Below are 23892 nucleotides of genomic sequence, written 5' to 3' on the forward strand. Positions count from 1 at the left end.
CCAGAGATCAAATAGCCAACATCCATTGGATCATAGAAAAAGAGAATTCCAAAAGACTTTTGCTTCATTGACTACACTATTGACTGTGTAGATGACAACAAACTGTGGAAAACTTTCAAAGAGATGGAAATGCTGGACCACCTGACCTGTCTCCTGAGAAACCTGTATGCAGGTCAAGAAGCAACAGCTAGACCTGGACATGGAACAAGAGACTGGTTCAAAGTTGGGAGAGGAGTACATCATGGCTGTATATTGTCACCATACTTGCTTAACTTATATGCAGAACATCATGTGAAATGCCAGGCTGGATGAAGCACAAGCTGGAATTAAGATCGCTGCAAGAAATATCAATAACCTCAGATATGAAGATGACACCACCTTTATGGCAGAAAGCAAAGAGGAACTAAAGAGCCTCTTATTGAAAGTGAAAGAAGAGAGTGAAAAAACTGGCTTAAAACTCAGCATTCAAAAAATGAAGATCAAGGCATCTGGTCCCATCACTTCATGGCAAACAGATGGGAAAACAATGGAAACGGTTAGAGATGTTATTTTCTTGGACTCCAAAATCACTGCAGATGGTGACAGCAGCCATGAAATTAAAAGGCTTGCTCCTTGGAAGAAAAGCAATGATAACCTAGACAGTGTATTAAAAAGCAGAGACATTACTTTGCCTGCAAAGGTCTGTATAGTCAAATCTATGTGTTTTTTCAGTAGTCATGTACAGATGTAAGAGCTGTATAATAAAAAAGGCTAAGCACTGAATTGATGCCTTCAAACTGTGGTGCTGGAGAAGACTTGTGAGTCCCTTGGACTGCAAGGAGATCAAACCAGTCCATCCTAAAGGAAATCAACTTTGAATATTCATTGGAAGAACTGATTCTGAAGCTGCAAAACTTTGGTCACCTGATTCGAAGAACCGACTCATTGGAAAAGGCCATGATGCTGGGAAAGATTGAAGGCAGGAGCAGAAGGGGGTGACAGAGGACTAAATGTCTGGATGGCATCACCAACTCAATGAACATGAGTTTGAGCAAGCTCTGAGAGATGGTGAAGGACAGGGAAGCCTGGCATGCTGAGGTTCACGGGATCGCCCAGTTGGACAAAACTGAGCTACTGAACAACAACAGGAGCTGTCTAGATCAAATTTAGTTTCAACACTGAGGAGAGTAGTCTAATCTAGAAATAAATTTCTTGACACAAATTTGGAAATATGTAAATCTTTCTACTAGAAAGATGTTAATGTATTCATTTTTCAGGTTTTAAAATTCATAATAATTAGGGCTTCCCTGATAGCTCAGCTGGCAAAAAAAAAAAAAAAAAATCTGCCTGCAATGCAGGAGACCCTGGTTCGATTCCTGAGTCAGGAATGTCGCCTGGAAAAGGGATAGGCTATGCATTCCAGTATTCTTGGGCTTCCCTGGTGGCTTAGCTGGAAAAGAATCTGCCTGCAATTCAGGACACCTAGGTTCAATTCCTGGATTGGGAAAATCCCATGGATAAAGGAACAGCTACCCACTTCAGTACTGGCCTGGAAAATGCCATGAAGTATACAATCCTTGGGGTGGCAAAGTGTCTGTAAATAATTATATACATTTTTAATATTTTAATGTCTTCATTTTGCTTTTCCCTGTCCCCCTTCTGGCTCAGGAAAATAAAAAAAATCCAAAATAATTTTTTAATGAAAATGCCCACTTAATATTGATATAAAATAGGTAAGTGGATTAAATAGGTAAATAAGCATAGCTGAATGTATTACTACAATACAAAGGGTTTTTGTTGTTTTTTACTGAAGTGGCAACACTGAACATTTCCCCACTAAGAGGAATGGAGACATAGCAAAAAGAGAGAGAGGAGAGGAACAAGGACAATAGCACTGATGGAAGCAAGGCAGGTATTGAGAAGTAGCAGTGATGAGTATGGAGTAAAAAAGGAAAATCCATTATCTTTCTGCCTTTTTATCTCCCATAGTCCTGGGTATCCAAAAGAACCTTATGTAATTGGACCTGTGATTTAATATAGTCAGATGTTTCATCATCTTCATCTTTCTCCCCTTTGAGCCTTAGAGAAAAATAAATTAGCAATAAAGCAACCAGATTATCCTCTTTACTGGGTAGTTCTAACATGCCAGAATGTATAGTAGTTGAGGGGCTCCTCCTTTGTAATAAAGCTGTCAGTGCTGACATTCCCAGATTCATGGTCTCCTCCTTCTTTAACAGGGTGAGGGGATTATGCAGATGAGTCATAACACTGTGTCTGCCTAGGAAATCTTGTCTTGTGTGCTTGGCACACTCTGAATTTGTTTCTATACCACTGAATGCCCACAGCTCAGAACTGTTTCTAGGGGATAAACACCTTAACAAAGCTATTTAGCAGCTCCACTAAATGGTTCTGGCAGGCACAACCTTCTGAGTGGATGGGAAAAAGCTTCCTCTCCTACTCTGTTCTTCTATTTGTCCTTATTCAAGTTTCTTTCCATGGTTCTTTTTTTTCTCCCTCTCTCATTTCTTTTCTATTTCTCATCTGTTTGCTTCTTAAATGTCTATTTTTCACTCCATCCCTCTCCTCTACAGACTAAGTTTTTGTTCATATTGTATATGAACATTAATATATGAATATTTCCTTAGAATTCTTTCCCTTAAAGTGAGGAATATAAAAATATAAAATATAAAAATAAATTATAAAAAATATATAAAAATTAAAAAAAATTATTTTTTTAGCTCTGCTAGCCCGGAGAGAATAGAGAAGAAAAATTTTAGGAACGGGGCTGTTTTTGCCACCAAATAGTCATTAGTCAGCCTTACATCACAAAGCCTTTTAAGCTGTGGACCAGAGTTAAAATTTTATTCTGAGTGTGATGGAGAATCTTTACAGGGTTTTGAGCAGAAATGGTACATAATTTGATTTATACTTTAAAATATCAAGCTTTGTCTTACTATGTAAAGAATACACATTAAAGAGGGTAGAAGCGAAATGCTGTGAGGTAAGCTAGAATGCTGATACAGAAATTGACACAGCTAAGATCCTAGCTAGAACTCAGTGCTATTCTTTTTTGCAATTTTCTTTTCTTAGCTTCAAATAGTTAAATGTCTTAAGAATAATTTTTCTTTTTTTTTTGAAGCCACCATAAGTGGCTTACCTTTCTCTACCTTCTCATTGTTTCCCTGTGGACATTATAGTTTTTCAGGTATTTTTTCCAACAATGTCATCCACTTAGAGCTTAGTGGAGTAGGTATATTTGCAACAATTTCCTCAGTGTCTCTTAGAGATTATGAAGAGTTATACAAAGTAAACCATTCCCTGAAGACAATAGCTTCAGTTTAAAGAAGGTTCTTAAGTTTTCTTCAAGGAAGAATCAGACATTTGGAGCCACACTATTCAGTCTAAATTTGTATTTAATCCTTATTTTATGATAGAGTTAATGACACTACATTCCCCTGATAGCAACAGCATATAGAAAATGAAGTGAGATCTTAAGGACTTTTCTGTAGTGGTTTTGCTCAGATGAATCACTCAGTGGCATTTTGTCATTTTTTTTTTTTTTTTTTAATCCTAAGGGGAGAAACAAATGTCTAAGATGGCATTATCTTTTTTGCATGTTTTCCAGCAAATTATTTAACACTCCTAGAAATAAAATATCAAACACAAATTCATAAAAATTACAGGTCTGCTCCAAGACTTTTAGTACGAAATAGCTAAATTTAACTTCTAGAGAATGTGTGGATGGACTAATAAAATGTTGGAATGATTAGTAAACAATATTTGAATAGCATTACTTCATATATGTTTCAGAAATTTAAAATTTTATTATGATCAAACTTTTTAGATATTAAGCCATGTACTCAAATTGATCTAATCATATGTAATCCCCATTTAAGATTAATGAATTAAATTAGAATCTCATATTTTAAGGCAATAGATTAACCATAAAATTGTCACTTTGTCTAGTTATCAAAATGTTTTGATATCATTTTAACTTCGTTCAAACTGTATTTACATAAAGAGTTAGTTGCTCAGTCATGTCTAACTATTTGCGACCCCATGGACTGTAGGCCGCTGGACTCCTCTGTCCGTGGGATTCTCCAGGCAAGAATATGGGTGTGGGTTGCCAGTTCCTTCTCCAGAGGATCTTCATGACCCAGGGATCGAACCTGGGTCTCCTGCACTGCAGGCAGATTCTTTACCATCTAGGCCACCAAGGAAGCCCGTATTTACATAAATAGTTTATAAACTGATTGAAATATAGGTTTGGAAACACTTCAAATAGGCCTGAAGTGAAATGAAAGTCACTCAGTCATGTCCAACTCTGCGATCCCATGGACTACATAGTCCATGGAATTCTCCAGGCCAGAATAATGGAGTGGGTAGTTGTTCCCTTCTCCAGGGGATCTGCCCAATCCAGGGATCAAATCCAGGTCTCCCACATTGTAGGTGGATTCTTCACCAGCTGAGCCACCAGGGAAGCCCTCAAATAGGCCTAATTTAAGCTTTTGTGCAAGTTGACAATAAAAGATACTTCTGGATAGATATGAAATTCGATAAACACATGCTGTCTCTCATACTGCAATTTATGGATGTTTTCTTGTGTCTAAGAATACAATCCCCTCCTCTGAGTATCTCTTAAGTCCTAGAACCAACAAAATTCTATCTTGTTGTTGTTGTTGTTGTTCTTTTTGTTATATTTCCCATTCATATAAATTCAACTGCTACTTTACAACATGTATCACTAGATCTGTCTTCCCAAGTCACTCTGTATTTAGTTCTACAGTACACTCTTGTAGATTTTCTGCAGGCATTTTAAATATCATATATGCAAAAATAATATTTTCCACTTTCCATCTTATTTTCTGCCATGGTTTTTTAAGCTTTGGATGGTGACCACACCAAGCACCCACTCAGAGGACAAAAAAATCTTAATGTCAAACGTTGGTTCTCCTTCTTCAACTCTATTTTTGGTAAATCAACAAAATATCCTGATTCTACTTCAGAAATGTGTCTCAATTACTGACTCACTTTTCTACCTCCAATGATACTGTTTCAATTCAGATACTCATCATGCCTCTTCAGATTGGCGCAAGGATTCATAAAGGGTTTCCCTGATACTAGGTTTTTTCTCTTGGGAAAATGGTTAAACATGCATCTTCTTTTGACAAAAGAAACAATTAAAATTTTCTACTGGCTCTCTTAAAAACTATTAAGATATAGTAGATATATAGCATATTATTTTCAGATGTATAACACAATGATATATGTATACATTGTGAAATGATCACCATAGTAAATTTCATTAACATCTATTATTGCACATCCTTACAATTTTGTTTTCCTCCTTCAGATCAGAAATTTTAAGATCTACTCTTAGCAATTTTTAACTGTACAACAGCTTTTGTTTTTGTATCTTGGTAAAGATATAGAACAGTCTTCATTTCTTCCACATATTAGAAATGTTTTAAATTACAGTACAGTTTCTCTGAGGTCCATATCAAGGGTAAAATTGGGAAAGCTCAGAAAAGCTGGGTGGAGGGAATCTTTCATGATGAAGCACTTGCTGAGAGATCCTGTTTAAGCACTTTGCTCAACAAACTTGGAAGGCCATGTGGGTCCCTGAGAAAAGGAGTCATTCTGACTCAGGGCCTAAAGGAATGCTACTCTGTTTTTCTTTCTCAAACTATGCCCATAAAGGGCCTAAAAAAAGAGAGGTCCCTGATGAATAATCAATAGTAAAATCCTAATGGAGAGAAAACTACTTTGTGAAGCAGTAGTGGGGAGTATTTTCTTCTTAATCCGAGTACTTTGCTGGAACTAAAAGATGCCAGCTATGCTACATTAGTCAGAGTATTTCGTGGGAGGCCCCATAGTTAACAGCAGTCACATTCTCTGATCACTCATGATGTATTTTCTGGTGAGATTCTGGGTCTTCAGGCTCAAGCAAGTGAACAGAACGAGAAGGTCACAGAGAGACTTAGGAGGATGGAGGTAAATTATCCTATAGAGGAGTGTAGAATGATCTCTGTTTGTTTCCAAGGCAAACCTTTCAATATCACGGTAATCCAAGACTATGCCCCAACCAGTAACGCTGAAGAAGCTGAAGCTAAACAGTTCTGTGAAGACATTCAAGACCTTTTAGAACTAATACCAAAAAACGGATGTCCGTTTCATTATAGGGGACGGGAATGCAAAAGTAGGAAGTCAAGAAACACCTGGAGTAACAGGCAAATTTGGCCTTGGAGTAGAGAATGAAGCAGGGCAAAGGCCAACAGAGTTTTGCCAAGAGAACACACTGGTCATAGCAAATGCCCTCTTCCAACAACACAAGAGAAGATTCTAAATATGGACATCACCAGACAGCCAACACCGAAATCAGATTGATTATAATCTTTGCAACCAAAGATGGAGAAGCTCTATACAGTCAGCAAAAACAAGACCAGGAGCTGCTGTGGCTCAGATCATAAACTCCTTATTGCCAAATTCAGACTTAAATGAAGAAAGTGTGGAAAACCACTAGACCATTCAGGTATGACCTAAATCAAATCCCTTATACAGTGGAAGTGAGAAATAAATTTAAGGGACTAGATCTGATAGATCTATGATGAACTATGGATAAACTATGGACAGAGGTTCATGGCACTGTACAGGAGACAGGGATCAAGACCATCCCCAAGAAAAAGAAATGCAAAAAAGAAAAATTACTGTCTGAGGAGGCCTTACAAATAGCTGTGAAAAGAAGACAAGCGAAAAGCAAAGGAAAAAAGGAAAGATATACCCATTTAAATGTGGAGTTCCAGAGAATAACAAGGAGAGATAAGAAAGCCTTCCTCAGCGATCAGTGCAAAGGAATAGAGGGAAACAATAGAATGGGAAAGACTAGAGATCTCTTCAATAAAATTAGAGATACCAAGGGAACATTTCATGAAAAGATGGGCTCAATAAAGATGATAAATCGTATGGACCTATAAGAAGCAGAAGATTTTAAGAAGAGGTGGCAAGGATACACGGAAGAACTGTACAAAAGGCCCAGATAATCATGAGTGTGATCACTCAATTAGAGCCAGGCATCCTGGAATGTGAAGTCAAGTGGGCCTTAAGAAGCATTACCATGAACAAAGCTAGTGGAAGTGACGGAATTCCAGTTGAGCTGTTTCAAATCCTGAAAGATTATTCTGTGAAAGTGCTGCACTCACTATGCCAGCAAATTTGGAAAACTCAGCAGTGGCCACAGGACTGGAAAATATCAGTTTTCACCCCAAGCCCAAAGAAAGGCAATGCCAAAAAATGTTCAAACTACTGCACAATTGCACTCATCTCACACGTTGTTAAAGTGATGCTCAAAATTCTCCAAGCCAGGCTTCAACAGTACGTGAACCGTGAACTTCCAGATGTTCAAGCGGGTTTTAGAAAGGGCAGAGGAACCAGAGATCAAATTCCTAACAAATTCTGGATCATCAAAAAAAGCAAGAGAGTTCCAGAAAAACCTATATTTCTGCTTTATTGACTATGCCAAAATCTTTGACTGTGTGGATCACAATAAACTGTGGAAAATTCTGAAAGAGATGGGAATACCAGACCACCTGACCTGCCTCCTGAGAAACCTGTATGCAGGTCAGGAAGGAACAGTTAGAACAGGACATGGAACAACAGACTGGTTACAAATAGGAAAAGGAGCATGTCAAGACTGTAAATTGTTGCCCTGCTTATTTAACTTATATGAAGAGTACATCATGAGAAATGCTTGGGCTGGAAGAAGCAAAAACTGGAATCAAGACTGACGGGAGAAATATCAATAAGCTCAGATATGCAGATAATACCACCCTTCTGGCAGAAAGTGAAGAAGAACTAAAGAGTCTCTTGATGAAAGTGAAAGAAGAGAGTGAAAAAGTTGACTTAAAGCTCAACATTCAGAAAACTAAGACCATGGCATCCGTTCCCATCACTTCATGGCAAATAGATGGGGAAATAGTGGAAACACTGGCTGACTTTATTTTTTGGGTCTCCAAAATCACGGCAGATGGTGATTGCAGCCATGAAATTAAAAGACGCTTACTCCTTGGAAGGAAAGTTATGACCAACCTAGACAGCATATTAGAAAGCAGAGACATTACTTTGTCAACAAAGGTCCATCTAGTCAAGGCTATGATTTTTCCAGTAGTCATGTATGGATGTGACAGTTGGATGGTGAAGAAAGCTGAGCACTGAAGAATTGATGCGTTTGAACTGTGGTGTTGGAGAAGACTCTTGAGAGTCCCTTGGACTGCAAGGAGATCCAACCAGTCCATCCTAAAGGAGATCAATCCTGTGTGTTCATTAGAAGGACTGATTTTGAGGCTGAAACTCCAATACTTTGACCACCTGATGCAAAGAGCTGACTCACTTGAAAAGACCCTGATGCTGGGAAAGATTGGGGGCAGGAAGAGAAGGGGACGACAGAGGATGAAATTGTTGGATGTCATCACCGACTCATTGGACATGAGTTTGGGTGGACTCCGGTAGCTGGTGATGGACAGGGAGGCCTGGCGTGCTGTGATTCATTGGGTCGCAAATAGTTGGACACTACTGAGTGATTGAAATGAACTGAACTGAACTGAGAGGAGTGTAGTAACCAAACAGAAGAGCCAAACTTAAGAAAATTACACCTATTTGGGGGCTGCTCTTTCTTTTGAGAGGCTTATCAGAAAACAAAAGACATGCCCTGGTGGGTACTACTGACTGTCTTAAAATACGTACTAACTAATCTTGCCCCAAAGTAAATAGACAGCCTCACTTCTTGCCAAGCCACCGTATTTTGTTTTTCTGATCCTCTGAAATTTACCTTATTACTATCATATGTTGAGGTTATTAGCATTATTGTTATTTCCATTATATTTTTTGTAGCATATTCTGTTTATATTTTCTGTTTTTCTGCTCAGTGACTCTGCCTTTATTCCTTGGTAATTTCATACTATTTCTTCAGAACCAAGTTAAAAACCTCACCTCATGAAATCTTTTCTAACTCTAGGAGTTATCCTTTTTATGCTACCAAAGCAAACTATGATGTATTATAAGCTATTTTATTAGTCTTGAGTCTCCAACTTTGGCAAAATTAATACAAGGCATGTCAGCTCCTCAAAAAATGTTTGCAAAATATAAATAAGTGTCTCAATTATCAATTTTTTAGAAGTCTCAGGTAAGACAGACTAACTCTTCTATTAATTAAAATTTACTTCAAGTTAAAAAATGTATTTTTGTAATTGAAGTCTAGTATTAGGTAAGGTGATATATATTAAAAAGCTATTGTCTGTTTTGCAGATAATAAGCACTTAAATATTAAAGTTGACTATTATTGTACTTATATATTTATTAATATGATGATAGATAATATTTGTTTCAATGTAGAAACATTACTCAAAAAACAATGAAATCTCAAGCTTCTTTTAAAGATTACAATTTTATGGTGAGAAGAGTTACAAAGTTTTTCCTTTTTTGGTACTAGATAGCAATGAATCTACAGATGTTATTTTACTAAATTAAGTTTCTTCATCCATATCATTCTGCTGAACAAATTAAATAAGTCAAAATTTCTAACTTTCAAGGAAAAAAGCATAATGTTCCCCCTCAAGAAAGGTTAAGCCTGCATGTTGTTTTCTTTGAATTCATTTTACTTGATTTTTGTTCAGTGGCAGGACTAACACTGATTGCAATGAACCTGCTCTATACAGGCCCTATGAAGATCCCTGTGGGTTTGATTGTGGGGTAGGTGTCCAGCCTATTTTTTTATTCTCTTTTAGAGTATCTTTACAAGGAGAACAATATGATGTGATGAATTTTAAACTTAATAAGCCATAAAAAATATTCTCAAAACATTGCTTTCTTGTTCTCTCTAGTCACAGTACTTTAAGGATGCATAGTTAGATGTGGCAAGACAAAAGATGCTAAATTCAAAGAAAAGCTTCTAATGAAGTGGAAATATATAACTACTTTTGAAACAGTAGTTTCATTCCAAAACTTGCAATAAAAGATACTAAAATTCAAGATTCAAAATAGTTTATTAACACTTTAGAGCAAATCATTAAGCTTATCTCATTTTTGCACTAGAAATAATCACTCAAAGATGACTAATTTATTGACATGTATTTGATATTTTATATTTTGTGTTACTTAATCACGGTGACTCCAAATTCACATATTATTTTCGCCTGAGATGTTTGCTAGGTCATGCTTCCTGTGCAGTCAATGACATGTGGGATCTTATTTTCAGAATAACCCAAATAGTGGAGGAAACAAACATTCATCTAAAGAATGGGACACAGCAAGTTTTGTTTTGTTTTTTTTTTTTTTTTTTTTTGCTTGTTTTGTTTACAAATTATTCCAATAATACAATTCTAATTACTTTTCACTATGTTATTTTTTTCCCCCCAATTTCTAGAGCCTGAACTGTAGGCCACAGAGACCTCAAAAGTCAGTGAGATCAGTTTGTAATGTAACATTGCAATGTAGGTAATCATATATTGTCCTCAGTGGTTCTAGTCTGAGAAGAATAAAGACCTAAGTAAGAAAGAAGAAATTGAAAAAACAGAAAAAGAGTAGATCTAATAATAAACCACAGTCTTGGTCTTGGAAAAAAATTAGCAATTTTAACCAACTGACAGCTAACGTATTCCATTTTGTAAGGTAGAAATCACAAATATGCTAAGTAAGAAATAACAAAGGGAAATAACTATTAGAAGAAATTAAAATTCCAGAAGTGTCTAATTTATAGAATTCTAGGCAAACACATAAATGAACCTCAATAAGAGGAAAACTTTACTTGAAAAATGCAATTTTTCAATTTACTATAATAGAAATTGTAAGTTGAAATACATTCATGAGAATGAATAGAGAAGACAATCAAGGAATTATGTCCAAAACCACCAACCCCAGTTACTTTCACAGAATTGAACTTTAAAAACCATATCTGAATGACAAATTGTTCCAAAGAATATGCAATAAAGGGAAATTTCTGAATTTGTTTTCTAAAGCAACTGTGTCACACAATCATCAGCAGATATTTGCCTCACAGAGAAAACAGAAGATATTAAGGAAAATCACTTTCATCTTCCTTTTAGACATATTATTCTCTACTATTATTGTTACTGAAGATAATCATTTGCCTGGGTACTGGAGCTCATTCCTATCTAGCATCTCAGAATTCTATCTAGTGTTTTTCCTAATGTTCTTAATGAATGTATTTTTATTAGTAGAAATCAAGCACAAAGGCAATATGAACTACAATACAGAATTAAATTTTATCATACTAAAATGTGACATTAATTCCAATGTATTTTCTCAATTTGACTTCCTTCACCCTGCTATATTCTATCAGAATGAATATTTTAATTAGAAAAACTTTTACAAAACTATGAGTGCTATTTCACAGAAGGTAATTTAAAATGCCTAGTGACCTTCATCCAGATTCAAGTTGAAGAAATATAAGTCAAAATGATGACAAAGCATTTCTCAATTTGTAAGAACTGAAAAAGTATTTTAAAGATTGAAATTTTAATACTTATAATAGTATGGATAAGTGAAAACTATCATGCAAAAATGTGGAGGTTTATATGATAATATCTATTGAATTTACAAATACACATGACCCTTGTCATGTCAAAGCAATTCCACTGTAAGAATTTGTCTATGCATATACACAAAAATTGTGGCAATTACCTATGTGAAATATTTGCTTAAATTTTGTTGTAGTTGGAAATAAATGGAGGCAACCTACATTTCCATTAGTTTGGAAATGTTTAAATCATAAGAAACATACAAAAAAAAAAAAAGTATACTTAAAAAATATAACAGTTCAGTTCAGTTCAGTTGCTCAGTCAAGTCCGACTCTTTGCAACCCCATGAATCACAGCACGCCAAGCCTCCCAGTGCATCACCAACTCCCGGAGTCTACCCACAAAAACAGACCAAACATTCATCATAGAAAAATTATTTCAATAATAAGTTACATATCCATAAAATAAGTTATGTTCCTTGGGAAAAATAATTCTGTGTAAGTTGATTGGTAAAAAAAATTCAATGATAAATTAAAATTGCAAAAGTTGCTTTAAAGTATGAAAATTATGAAGATACAAATAAAAACCATATGCATGTGGGTACATGCATACAAATAGTAGGACAAGTTTCACAAAACCCATAATATTAATCACATTAACTGATGGGGTAGTTGGAGAAGTAAAGAAGTTTATTTTGTTTATTATTATCAGTCAATTTTATCAGTCAATTCACTTCAGTTCAGTCACTCAGTTGTGTCCGAATTTTGGCAACCCCATGGACTGCAGCACAACAGGCCTCCCTGTCCATCACCAACTCCCATAGTTTACTCAAACTCATGTCCATCGAGTCGGTGATGCCGTCCAAACATCTCATTCTGTGTCATCCCCTTCTCCTCCCGCCTTCAATCTTCCCCATCATCAGGGTCTTTTCAAGTGAGTCAGCTCTTCTTTTCAGGTGGCCAAAGTATTGGAGTTTCAGCTTCAACATCAACCCTGCCAATGAATATTCAAGACTTATTTCCCTTAGAATGGACTGGTTGGATCTCCTTGCAGTTCAAAGGACTATCAAGATTCTTCTCTGACAACACAGTTCAAAAGTATCAGTTATTTGGCACTCAGTGAAAGAGGAGATTGAAAGTTAAAGTTTGTTATTATATATACACACACACACGCATACATACATACATACCATTTTCAGTTAACTGTTTTAAAATAAGTTTATGTTTATGATTCCCAGTGACTTGGATGGTAAAGAATCTGCCTGCAGCGAAGGAGATCTGCTTTCCATCCCTGGGTTGGGAAGATTCCCTGGAGGAGGGATTGGCAATCCACTCCATTATTATTCCCAGTAATACTGGATCCAACTGACTGGCTGGATCTCCTTGCTATCCAAGGGACTCTCAAGAGTTTTCTCCAACACCACAGTTCAAAAACATCATTTCTTTGGTGCTTAGCTTTATTTATGGTCCAACTCTCACATCCATACATGACTACCTGGAAAACCATAGATTTGGACCTTTGTTGGTAAAGTAATGCTTCTGCTTTTTAATAGGCTGTCTGGGTTGGTCATACCGTTTCTTCCAAGGAGGAAGCATCTTTTAATTTCATGGCTGCAGTACCATCTGCAGTGATTTTGGAGCCCTGAAAAATAAATCTATGTTTCCATTGTTTCCCCAGCTATTTGACATGAACTGATTGGACCGGCTGCCATGATATTAGTTTTCTGAATGTTGAATTTTCAGGCAACTTTTTCACTCTCCTCTTTCACTTTCATCAAGAGGCTCTTCAATTCTTCGTTTTCTGCCGTAAGGGTGGTGTCTCTGCGTACCTGAGATTATTGATATTTCTTCTGTCAATCTTGATTCCACCTTGTGCTTCATCCAGCCCAGCGTTTCTCATGATGTACTCTGCATATAAGTTAAATAAGCAGGGTGACAATATACAGCCTGGACATACTCCTTTCCTGATTTGGAACCAGTCTGTTGTTCCATGTCCAACTCTAACTGTTCCTTCCTGACCTGCATACAGATTTCTCAAGAGGCAGGTCATATGGTCTGGTATTCCCATCTTTTGAAGAATTGTCCAGAGTTTGTTGTGGTACACACAATTAAAGGCATTGGCACAGGCTTTCAGCATAGCTCAGTTGGTAAAGAATCTACCTGCAATACTGGAGACGTGGGTTCGATTGCTGGGTCGAGAAAATTCCCTGGAGAAAGAACTGGCACACCACTCCAGTATTCTTGCCTAGAGAATCCCATGGACAGAGGAGCCTGGCAGGCTACACTCCTTAGGGCTGCAATAGTCAGAGACGACTTAGTGCTGTCTTTTTTACTTCCTTGGTGGCTCAGACGGTAAAAGTGCCTGCCTATAATGCAGGAGACCTTGGTTTTATACCTGGGTTTGAAAGATCCCCCTGGAGAAGGAAATGGCAACCCACTCCCTTACTCTTGCCTGGAAAATCCCAATGATGGACGGAGGAGCCTGATAGGCATTCATGGGGTCGCAAAGAGTCGGACATGACTGAACAACTTCACTTTCACTGTAGTCAATAAAGCAGAAATAGATGTTATTTTGGAACTCTCTTGCTTTTTCAATGATCCAATGGATGTAGGCAATTTGATCTCTAGTTCCTCTGCCTTTTTAAAATCCAGCTTGAACATCTGGAAGTTCACAGTACACGTACTGTTGAGGCCTTGTTTGGCGAATTTTGAGCATTACTTTGCTAGCATGAGAGATGAGTATAATTTTACAGTAGTGTAAACATTCTGGGGCATACCTTTCTTTGGGGTTGGAATGAAAACTGACCTGTCCAGTCCTGTGGTCACTGCTGAGTTTTCCAGATTTGCTGGCATATTGAGTGCAGCACTTTTAAAGCACCATTTTTTTTTAGGATTTGAAATAGCTCAACTGGGATTCCATCACCTCCACTAGCTTTGTTCATAGTGATGCTTCCTAAGGCCCACTTGACTTTTGCATTCTAGGTTGTCTGGCTCTGAGTGATCACACCATCATGGTTATCTGGGTCATGAAGATCTTTTTTTTTTTTTTTTTTGCATAGCTCTTCTGTGTATTCTTGCCACCTCTTCTTAATATCTTCTGCTTCTGTTAGGTCCATACCATTTCTGCTCTTTATTGTGCTCATCTTTGCATGAAATATTCCCTTGGTATCTCTAATTTTCTTGAAGAGATCTCTACTATTTTCCATTCTATTGTTTTCCTCTCTTTCTTCCCATTGATCACTGAGGAAGGCTTTCTTATCTCTCCTTACTATTCTTTGGAACTCTGCATTCAAATGGGTATATCTTTCCTTTTCTCCTTTACCTTTTGATTCTCTTCTTTTTCTCAGCTATTTGTAAGGCCTTTGAGATAACCAATTTGCCTTTTTGCATTTCTTCTTCTTGGGGATGGTTTGGATCAATTCCTTCTGTACAGTCTCACGAACCTCCATCCATAGTTCTGGCACTCTATCACATCTATTCCCTTGAATCTATTTGTCACTTCCCCTGTGTAATTATAAGGGATTTGATTTAGGTCATACCTGAATGGTCTTTTTTATAAGCAAAAGTGAAGAAGAACTAAAGAGCCTCTTGATGAAAGTGAAAGAGGAGAGTGGAAAAGTTGGCTTAAAGCCCAACATTCAGAAAACTAAGATCATGGAATCTGGTCCCATCACTTCATGGCAGATAGATGGGGAAACAGGGGAAACAGTGGCTGACTTTATTTTTCTGGGCTCCAAAATCACTGCAGATGGTGATTGAAGCAATGAAATTAAAAGACACTTACTCCTTGGAAGGAAAGTTATGACCAACTTAGACAACATATTAAAAAGCAGAGACATTACTTTGACAAAAAAGGTCTGTCTAGTCAAGGCTATGGTTTTTCCAGTGGTCATGTATGGATGTGAGAGTTGGACTATAAAGACATCTGAGATCCGAAGAATTGATGCTTTTGAATTGTGGTGTTGGAGAAAACTCTTGAGAGTCCCTTGGGCTGCAAGGAGATCCAACCAGTCCATCCTAAAGCAGATCAGTCCTGGGTGTTCACTGGAAGGACTGATGTTGAAGCTGAAATTCCAATACTTGGCCACCTGATACGAAGAGCTGACTCATTGGAAAAGACCCTGATGCTTGGAAAGATTGAGGGCAGGAGAAGCGGACAACAGAGAATGAGGTGGTTGGATGGCATCACCGACTCGATGGACATCGGCTTGGGTGGACTCCACGAGCTGGTGATGGACAGGGAGGCCTGGCATGCTGCGATTCATGGGGTCGCAAAGAGTCGGACACGACTGAGCGACTGAAGTGAACTGAATTGAATGGTCTAGTGGTTTTCCCTACTTTCTTCAACTTAAGTCTTAATTTGGCAGTAAGGAGTTCATGGTCTGAGCCATAGTCAGTTTCTGGTCTTGTTTTTGTTGACTGAATAGAGTTTCTCCATCTTTGGCTACAAAGAATATAATCAATATGATTTCACTATTGACCATCTGGTGATGTTCATGTGTAGAGTCTTCTCTCATGTTGTTGGAAGAGGGTACTTGCTATGATCAAATCGTTCTCTTTCAAAACTCTCTTAGCCTTTGCCCTGCTTCATTTTGTACTCCAAGGCCAAATTTGCCTGTTACTTCAGGTAGCTCTTACTTCCTATTTCTGCATTCCAGTCCCCTATAATGAAGAGGACATCTTTTTTGGGTGTTAGTTCTAGAAGGATTGTATGCCTTCATAGAACCATTCACCTTCAGCTTCTTTAGCATTACTGCTTGGGGAATAGACTTGGATTACTGTGATATTGAATAGTTTGTATAGAAACAAACATAGATGATTCTGTCATTTTTGAGACTGCATCCAAGCACTGCAGTTTGGAATCTTTTGTTGACTATGATGGCTACTCCATTTCTTCTAAGGGATTCTTTCACACAGTAGTAGATATAATGGTCACCTGAGTTAAATTAACCCATTCCAGTCCATTTTAGTTCACTGATTCCTAAAATGTCTCTGTTCACTCTTACCATCTCCTGTTGACCACTTTCAATTTGTCTTGATTTATGGACTTGGCATTCCAGGTTCCTATGTAATATTTCCCTTTACAGTATCGAACATTAATTCCATCACCCATCATATCCACACCTGGGTGTCATTTTAGCTTTGGCTCTGTCTCTTTCTTTCTGGAGTTATTTCTCCACTGATCTCCAGTAGCATATTGGGCACCTAATGACCTGGGGCATTCATCTTTCAGTTTCACACATTTTTGCCTTTTCATACTGTTCATGCGGTTCTCAAGGCAAGAATACACTAGTGGTTTGCCATTCACTTCTCCAGTGGACCATGTTTTGTCAGAACTCTTCTCCATGATCTGTCTGTCCAGAGGCAGACAGGCAGGTTTGCTACACCCAGAGCCTGAAGGCAATGGGCTGCTACATTCTCAGCCCCAAAGATGGCATCTTCCAACAAACTCTGAGCAGGCTCTCAGCTGCTAACCACGTTTTCCTGATATTCTGGATGGTTGACATCCGCCAAATGGTGGCAGCCTGAGATCAGCTCTCCAGGGGAGACATATGACACACCTGAGATGTTGCTCTTACAGAGCACTCAGGAAACTGAGTGACTGAGACATAGGAGGTGATTAAGATGCAGGGCCCACCTGGAACAGTGTGCTCACCAGCACCTGGTCGCCTGAGCTACTCAGACCTGGGTAGGGCACAGAAATACATGACCAACCCACAGAGTCTGAGCCAGAACTGTGTCTGAGTGTCTCCTGTGGCAGTATGGGTCAGCAGTGGACTGCTGCAGGGGCTCTGGGTGCAGCAGAGCTGGTATGGCATAAGCCCTCTTGGAGGAAGTCACCATTAACTCCACCATGGAACCACCAGAACTTACACAGGACTAGGGAAACAGACTCTTAGGGGGCACAAACAAAACCTTGTGTGCACCAGGACCCAGGAGAAAGGAGCAGTGACCCCACAAGAAACTGATCCAGACATGCCCCTGAATGTCCAGGTATCTCTGGTGGAGGCATGGGTTGGTGGTGGCCTACTTCAGGGTCAGAAGCCCTGAGTGCAGCAGTTTTGAAGTGCACCTTTTGAAGGTCACCATTATCTTCATTAGCTCCACCATAGTTTGGCCTCAGGTCAAGCAACCATGAGGGAACACAGCCCCATCTATCAACAGAAAATTGGGTTAAAGATTTACTGAACATGATCCCACCCATCAGAACAAGACCCTGTGTCCCCCTCAGTCTCTCCCTTCAGGAAGCTTCCATAAGTCTCTTATCGTATTCCATCAGAGAGCAGACAGGATGAAAACTACAATCACAGAAAACTAACCAAACTGATCACATGGACCACAGCCTTGTCTCCCTCAGTGAAACTATGAGTCATTTACAGTCATCACATTGTTTTAAAATAAATTTATAAATAAAGATGAATTAAACCACACTATTGGATGTGAATTTGGCTTCCTGTGATTGTTGCAATGGAGATATATCTTATTTAATTTCCAAAAACTAAATTTTCAAAAAAAATTAAAAAACACAAAAAGATGAAGGAAAGAGAGAAAAAGAAGAACAAATATGGGAGGACAGGTAGAGTTAGAGAGAAAAAAAGGAAAAGGAGGGAGGGAAGGAAAGAAAAATCCTATACTCCTGACTTGGATTTTTACCTTAAAAGTCCTACTGTTGACCAGGTGATATTGCAGTACAATCAGTCTTGAATGATATTATTTTTATTACTACTATGAAAGATAATAACAAATCAACTGAGTTTTTTAAAGTAGGAATTAAACAAAAACATGTAGTTCTAACTCTATTTGTCACAATACTTGCTGCTTTTTTTTTTTAATTTAAATCATTGTACACAATGCAAACTATCAATATTGGAAGATAATCTAAGCAATAATATATATTTAATAGACAAGCCAACTAATACATCTTAAGCCAATGTTAACATTTGTTTTAAAGTGATAAGGAATTTAAGTGAAAGTGAAGTCGCTCAGTCGTGTCCAACTCTTTGCGACCCCGTGGACTGTAGCCTACCAGGCTTCTCCATCCATGGGATTTTCCAGGCTATAATACTGGAGTGGGTTGCCATTTCCTTCTCCAGGAGATCTTCCTGACCCAGGGATTGAACCCGGCTCTCCTGCTTTGTAAGCAGACACTTTACCATCTGAGCCACCCCATAAGATTGCAATTTAACATAAGTAATAGTGTAACAGTGGCACCTTTATCTTTTTTTTTTTTTTTTTTAGTGTAAAAGTGGAACATTCTTTGATTTGATTAAAAGTATGTTAGGTCCATGAATCAAAGCAAATTGGAAGTGGTCAAACAGGAGATGGCAAGAGTGAAAGCTGACATTCTAGGAATCAGTGAACTAAAATGGACTGGAATGGGTGAATTTAACTCAGATGACTATTATATCTACTACTATGGGCAGGAATCCCTTAGAAGATATGGAGTAGCCATCATGACAAACAAAAGAGTCCTAAATGCAGTACTTGGATTCAATCTCAAAAACGACAGAATGAACTCTGTTCATTTCCAAGGCAAACCATTCAATATTACAGTAATCCAAGCCTATGCCCCAAAAATAATGCTGAATAAGCGGAAGTTGAATGGTTCCATGAAGACCTACAAGACCTTTTAGAACTAACACCCAAAAAAGATGTCCTTATCATTATAGGGGACTGGAATGCAAAAGTAGGAAGTCAAGAAACACCTGGAGTAACAGGCAAATTTGGCCTTGGAGTACAAAATGAAGCAGGGCAAAGGCCAACAGAGTTTTGCCAAGAGAATGCACTGGTCATAGCAAACACTCTCTTCCAACAACACAAGAGAAGACTCTACACATGGACATGACCAGATGGTCAACACCGAAATCAGATTGATTATATTCTTTGCAGCCAAAGATGGAGAAGTTCTATACAGTCAGCAAAAACAAGACTGGGAGCTGACTGTGGCTCAGATCAAAATCTCCCTATTGCCAAATTCAGACTTAAACTGAAGAAAGTAGGGAAAACCACTAGACCATTCAGATATGACCTAAATCAAATACCTTATGACCATACAGCAGAAGTGAGAAATAGATTTAATGGACTAGATCTGATAGAGAGCCTGATGAACTAAGGATAGAGGTTCGTGACATTGTACAGGAGACAGGGATCAAGACCATCCCCATGGAAAAGAAATGCAAAAAGGCAAAATGGTTGCCTGAAAAGGCCTTACAAATAGCTGTGTAAAGGAGAGAAGTGAAAAGCAAAGAAGAAAATGAAAGATATTCCCATTTGAATGCAGAGTTCCAAAGAATAGCCAAGAGAGATTAGAAAGCCTTCCTCGGTGATCAATGCAAAGAAATAGAGGAAAACAACAGAATAGGAAAGACTAGAGATCTCTTCAAGAAAATTACAGATACCAAGGAACATTTCATGCAAAGATGTGTTTGATAAAGGACAGAAATGGTATGGACCTAACAGAAGCAGAAGATATTAAGAAGAGGAGGCAACAATACACAGAACAACTGTACAAAAAAGATCTTCATGACCCAGATAATCACAATGGTGTGATCACTCACCTAGAGCCAGACATCCTGGAATATGAAGTCAGGTGGGCTTTAGAAAGCATCACTATGAACATAGCTAGTGGAGGTGATGGAATTCCAGGTGAGCTATTTCAAATCCTAAAAGATGATGCTGTGAAAGTGCTACACTCAGTATGCCAGCAAATTTGGAAAGCTCAGCAGTGGCCACAGGACTGGAAAAGGTCAGTTTTCATTCCAATCCCTAAAAAAGGCAATCCCAAAGAATGCTCAAACTACTGCAGAATTGTACTCATCTCACATGCTAGTAAAGTAATGGTCAAAATTCTCCAAGCCAGGCTTCAGCAATATGTAAATCGTGAACTTCCAGATGTTCAAGCTGGTTTTAGAAAAGGCAGAGGAACCACAGATCAAATTGCCAACATCCTCTGGATCATCGAAAAAGCAAGAGAGTTCCAGAAAAACATTTATTTCTGCTTTATTGACTATGCCAATGTCTTCAACTGTGTGGATCACAATAAACTGTGGAAAATTCTGAAAGAGATGGGAATACCAGACCACCTGACCTGCCTCTTGAGAAACCTGTATGCAGGTCAGGAAGGAACAGTTAGAACAGGACATGGAACAACAGACTGGTTCCGAATAGGAAAAGGAGTGCATCAAGGCTGTATATTGTCACCCTGCTTATTTAACTTATACGCAGTGTACATCATGAGAAATGCTGGGCTGGAGCACAAACTGGAGTCAAGAATGCTGGGAGAAATATTAATAACCTCAGAGATGCAGATGACACCAGCCTAATGGCAGACAGTGAAGAGGAACTAAAGAGCCTCTTGAAGAAAGTGAAAGAGGAGAGTGAAAAAGTTGGCTTAAAGCTCAACATTCAGAAAACTGAGATCATGGCATCTGGTCCCATCACTTCATGGGAAGTAGTTGGGGAAACAATGGAAACAGTGTCAGACTTTATTTTTCTGGGTTCCAAAATCACTGCAGATGGTGATTGCAGCCATGAAGTTAAAAGATGCTTACTCCTTGGAAGGAAAGTTATGACCAACCTAGATAGCATATTAAAAAGCAGAGACATTACTTTGCCAACAAAGGTTCATCTGGTTAAGGCTATGGTTTTTCCAGTGGTCATGTATGGATGTAAGAGTTGGACTGTGAAGAAAGCTGAGCACTGAAAAATTCATGCTTTTGAACTACGGTGTTGGTGAAGACTCTTGAGAGTCCCTTGGACTGCAAGGAGATCCAACCAGTCCATCCTAAAGGAGATCAGTCCTGGGTGTCCTTTGGAAGGTCTGTTGCTGAAGCTGAAACTCCAATCCTTTGGCAACCTCATGCGAAGAGTTGACTCACTGGAAAAGACCCTGATGCTGGGAGGGATTGGGGGCAGGAGGAGAAGGAGACGACAGAGGCTGGATGGCATCACTGACTCGATGGGCATGAGTCTGAGTAACTCCGCGAGTTGGTGATGGATAGGGAGGCCTGGCGTGCTGTGATTCATGGGGTCACAAAGACTTGGACACGACTGAGCGACTGAACTGAACTGAATCTTTTTGTTAAAAAGGATCAAATGTATTTATTAATGATAACTAAAGATATATTTTTTGTCTCAGTGACAGTTTTGGTTGCAATCCTTTGCAGACAGAAGATTACATGTAATGTTATCTCCAAGAATTCTAATTTAAGTTCAGAATACTAAACATAATATATCCTAAAGATAAAAATAAAACAGGACAAAGGGGGAACGTTAAGTGTTCTTTTTAAGTGAAACTAGATTTGTTAAAGTGCCTGCTACTGTCACAGTTTGAAATTAAAATCCCAAACTGGTTTCTCTTTCATAAGGACTGCAAACAAATATCTACGTACATCTTAAGAATTCCTATATTGGAAGCTTGAGATAATTCAACAAAAGACCAGGCCTGTTTGTAGAACTTTAAAATGATATTATGTTTCGACTTTTTTCATAAAGAAAATCATAACATATAATCAGCAATTGATACTTTTCTTTACAAATATATATTTATGTTCATTCTTCCTACTTGGGAAATAAAATACATACATGTATTCAGATAATTTACTTGCTTTTGGTGTTTAGCATAGTAATTCCTTCTTTTTGTAGATATTCTGACATCTTGGAATTCAAGTAAAGGGACAACTAAAATGTCTCCTGCTTTTAATGATCTTGGTTGCACACAACAAAAACTTTGTGACAGGGAAGGGGGGCCTGGAAAATACTAGAGAAAACTAGTAAAGGTAGAAAAATACAAATATAAATCTAAGCATATGCCTCTTAATGGAAAGGTACGATTTAGCCTATTACTAATCCAATGAAATTGGAAGTTAACAAATATGAGATGTATAGATAAAAGTTACAGAATACCATTTACTATAGGAATTTTTCAGGCAGATTCATGTCACCACCTAAAAGAAAATATGTATATACATGTACATTTATACATGTTTGTGGGATCACAACTTGGTGCTCTGAAGTTGCCCTCAAAAGTTGTCATATCTAAACCACAAAGATTTTTTTTTCAGCATATTGGATTTAGTCTAAGACTTCTAACCTCTCTCTAGTATTGATTTCAGCAACCTTCAAAAATCACTGTAGCTTGCTATAATTTGCATTTTGCTAGGCAGCATCAGCAGAATTGACAATATTTGCTAAAGCTTGTGTAATTTCCCAATAAAAACTTTAAAAATAACTATTCAGTTGTTCAGAATCCATTTTTATTCTCGTACCTGTGCTCCTCTAATCCTTGTTGTGTCAATTCTCTAAATTAACAATCCGCCTCGTTCTTATGAATTGCCTACAAAATGTTCAGTAGACATCTATAAAGGAGGGTGATATTGCATTCAGAAGTAGATGCTTGCTGTTTACCATGTGTTAGCTTTCACATCCCAGTCCCTGCTTTAGGAAATAGTTTTACCTTGATGGCATGTATTTATATGATAAAGTTTCATTGTTTCTCACCAAATCTTATTACTGAAAATTGAAAACTGAAACTATCTTATTGATTTTATCTATTTTCTGTTTATTTAATATGTGAATTTTCCATGGCTAATTTTAAACTCAAAGAACATGAACACGAGAGACAAAGCAGATCAAGTCAAAAAGGCTATAACTGCAAATATGGATGGCTATACTTCATGAAGGAGGGTCAAGTCTTGGATCTCGGAGACAAAAGGAGAAAGGCATAAAACACTTGACTTCTACATCAATGACGTATGGGGATAATAACTGTACAGTGAAACTTCCAAAGCAATACAAAAGTAGCCATTATTTCTCCATCTTAAATACATCTGTGTGTTAGCTTGTATGGCTCTGCTTTGGGGTTTATTTTTAATTTAAGTTGGTTACACAGATCTTATCTGGGATAAGGCTGAAGGGTCAGTATGCAAAGGGGCTTGTGTTTCTTATGGTAAAGACTAAAAAACCTCAGAGAGATGAGGAAAAGTTAGCACAATGTGAATTGGGAATTGGTACTTTATCACTTCCATCATGATTTTGGACACAGTCAGTGACATAGTCAAGGCCAAAATTAATGAAGCATGAAGGTAGAATTGAGGGGGGAGAACAATATTTGCTGGACATTAGGTAATCTATTATAGCAGTTATTAGGGTAGAGATCAAAACAACCCGATGAGTTGCTTTGCAAATGCCCTATACTGAAATAGAGGCAGTCACTTAATTTAATGTAAGGAGTTTGTGGTCTCTAATATCCATGGGTAAAGTAACTTCTTATTTCTTTTATTTCTATCCTATACAATTTTATAATAATGTCATGGGAAACCCAGCTTGATCATCAAACTACTTCCATCAGGTGAATCCAAACCTGTAGGACTAGTGTACAACAG

Source organism: Dama dama, chromosome 6, assembly GCF_033118175.1.
Source record: "Dama dama isolate Ldn47 chromosome 6, ASM3311817v1, whole genome shotgun sequence".
In the NCBI taxonomy this organism is placed as follows: Eukaryota; Metazoa; Chordata; class Mammalia; order Artiodactyla; family Cervidae; genus Dama; species Dama dama.